This window comes from Otolemur garnettii, unplaced genomic scaffold, assembly GCF_000181295.1.
Source record: "Otolemur garnettii isolate 467f Iridium unplaced genomic scaffold, OtoGar3 scaffold00016, whole genome shotgun sequence".
In the NCBI taxonomy this organism is placed as follows: Eukaryota; Metazoa; Chordata; class Mammalia; order Primates; family Galagidae; genus Otolemur; species Otolemur garnettii.
The window spans coordinates 28,781,517-28,784,134 of NW_003852411.1; the positions used below are offsets into that span (position 1 = coordinate 28,781,517).

The 2,618-nt window shown below is 42.9% G+C and overlaps 1 non-coding gene across 1 annotated transcript; it reads left to right on the forward strand.

Moving 5' to 3' along the window:
- Positions 1–1,257: 1,257 nt before the first annotated feature.
- On the forward strand, positions 1,258–1,419 carry LOC111723847. The gene has a single exon (XR_002772298.1). It is a non-coding gene; the product is annotated as a U1 spliceosomal RNA (small nuclear RNA).
- The last annotated feature ends 1,199 nt before the right edge of the window (positions 1,420–2,618 follow it).

A 2,618-nucleotide genomic window follows, 5' to 3' on the forward strand; every position in this document is an offset into this window, starting at 1 on the left:
ATTTCTGGGCTGTTGGCTGGAGTTATCTGGGCCTCCTCTCTGAATTCACAGATAAGGAGGCAAAATTTCTCATAAGCGAAGTGGTTCACTGAAAGCCAAAACAGGTCACTAAGAAGCAAAAACAACATCGGAAGTCTGTGTATTGCTGTTTAACAGGATTTCTCTGGAGGTAATGGGTGTAAAAATAACCCAATTATTGAAACCCTCAACCATCATCACAGGAGTCCACGTTTTCTTAGAACTAGAGGCTCATTACCCTTCTGAGTTGTGGGTCAAATATTTAGTGCCTGTTCTCAGAGCCTACTTGGTGGGACTTTCAAATGCAGGTAGCCACACAGCAATTTTCCAGGGGAAATTCCTCAGAAACTTAGCCTAGAGTGGCATCTGACTTACTCTGAAACCAGAATGGCAACATACTTTGCCCCAAACCTGCCTCGCCACCTATCTGGTCATCGTTCAGCCTCTGCTTAGCTGTTTCTTGACCTTCCGTGACATGGTTTCTCAGATGTGGATTATCTCTTATAATATGGTTTTCATGATAGGGTTTCTCAGCTCCATTTTAAATTGATTGTCTATTTTATCTCTCATGCTTCTCAACTCAAAACCAGGACACCCCCGAGGTATATCACAAGTTATTTTTGTTAAAGAAACCTCCTGGTCACCTATGCCTTCTCTATGAATCTATGACAGGTTAAATTTGTTTTTCATACTCTAGGTAATATCTTTAAATCAGGAAAAGACTAAAACGGGATGTCACTTCTACGAAATCTCAGATACAGCAAGAAATCCCTCAACATTTTTTGCTCCAGGCCCCATTACCTCTCCTTGGCAGTTCTTCAGAAAGAACTTATGTTGCAATAAAAGTCTGGCAGTGCTATCTGGCTCGACATCAAAATCAAAGTATAAAAGTGTGGTTTCAAACTTCCTCGGGTTCTCAGAGCTGCTGGTGATTATTTCCTGCATCCTCACAAAACATTCATTTATTCATTTAATTCGTCTTAGACCACTTAGCATAATAGGCAAGAAGATGAATTCTAAATCCAGACAGCACGACGTCGAATCTTGGGTCTGCAGTTACTGGGTGAATGACCTTCCACAAATTGATTGATGTCTCTGTGCTTCATTTCCCAAATGGGGGTAATAATAGGACCTGCCTACCTAGGGTTGCTCTGAGGATGCATTTTTATAAAGTGTTTAGAGCAGCTTCTGACACAGAATAAGAGCTCTGTAAACTTTTCATTAAAAGTTAATATTTGCATACTTACCTGGCAGGGGCGATAATCATGATCACGAAGGTGGTTTTCCCAGGGTGAGGCTTATCCATTGCACTTTGGAGGTGCCAACCCCTGTGATTTAGAATGTGGGAAACTCGACCGCATAATCTGTGGTAGTGGGGGACTGCATTCATGTGTTCCCCTGATTAAAAATAAATAAATACATAAAAATTAATATTTGCTAAGTTTGGCTTATTGGATGTCAGGTATTGGGTGGAGAGTGGTGTGAGTTTGGAGGGGGTTGTATAATCCCCTCCCCGTGAGCGTGGTCAGGACCTGTGACTTTCTTTTAACTAGTAGAACATGGAAAAACTGGTGGGCTATATCCCTTGAACAAATCTGCTATATGACAAAGGGGAGAGGATGCCACTCCCAAGATTTGTTACATTATCGAAGACACCTTCTTGCCAGAAGTCTGCTGGCCTAGAGGAAACAAATTGCCATGTTACAAATGGTAGAGAACTGCATGCAGCTTCTGGAGCTGAGAGCGGCCTCCAGCCAGCAATCATACAAACAAGCAATAGCAAAACAGTAACAACAACAAAACCCTCAAGTTTGCGATTCTGCACATGCAAGGTGACAAATGGGGCTTGAAAGTGGATTCTTCTCCAGTTGAGCCCCCACGTAGGAAGGCAGCAGAGCAGTCATCTTGACTGCAGTCTGTGAGACCTGGAAACAGAAAACCCTGCTAACCCTGGACCAATGTCCTGATGGCAGCCTTGTGAGAGACCCTGAGCTGGAGACTCAGGTAGATGAAGGACTAGAAAGAAACACACAACCATGTTCGCTGCTCTGACTTTAAGTCTATCGCCACCACACAAATCCTACACACCACATGTCTCTAGTTCGCTTATTTTGCCATTCTCCTGGATGACTATTTCACATCTCTTCTCTCTCAGACCTTACCGTCTTCTCCTCCATGATCACTCTCAGAAGATAATCTTGTTCCTCCTCTCACTTCCACCAGCTCCTATGACCATGACCACACATCTACCTTTATCTGCACCCATTTTTTTTTTTATCTTATCTCAAGGCCTGGTATAAAATGTCCACAACCCAATCCGTCTACCTGTGAGATAGATCCCAAACCCTCCACCCCCATGCCTACTCCTGGACATCACTCTAGCACTGGAATTCTTACTGGGTGTCTCAAAATTAACACGACCTTAACTGAGCTCCTGATTGGTTCCCATACCCTTCCCCCAAAACCTTCTTTTCTCTCTCTATGGTTTCTCAGGCCAAAAATCTTAGCATCCTCAACTCCTTTTTCTCATTCTAGACCCAAGCTATAGTAAATCCTGTAGGTTTTGTCTTCAAAACATATCCAGAATCTTTTTTTTTTTT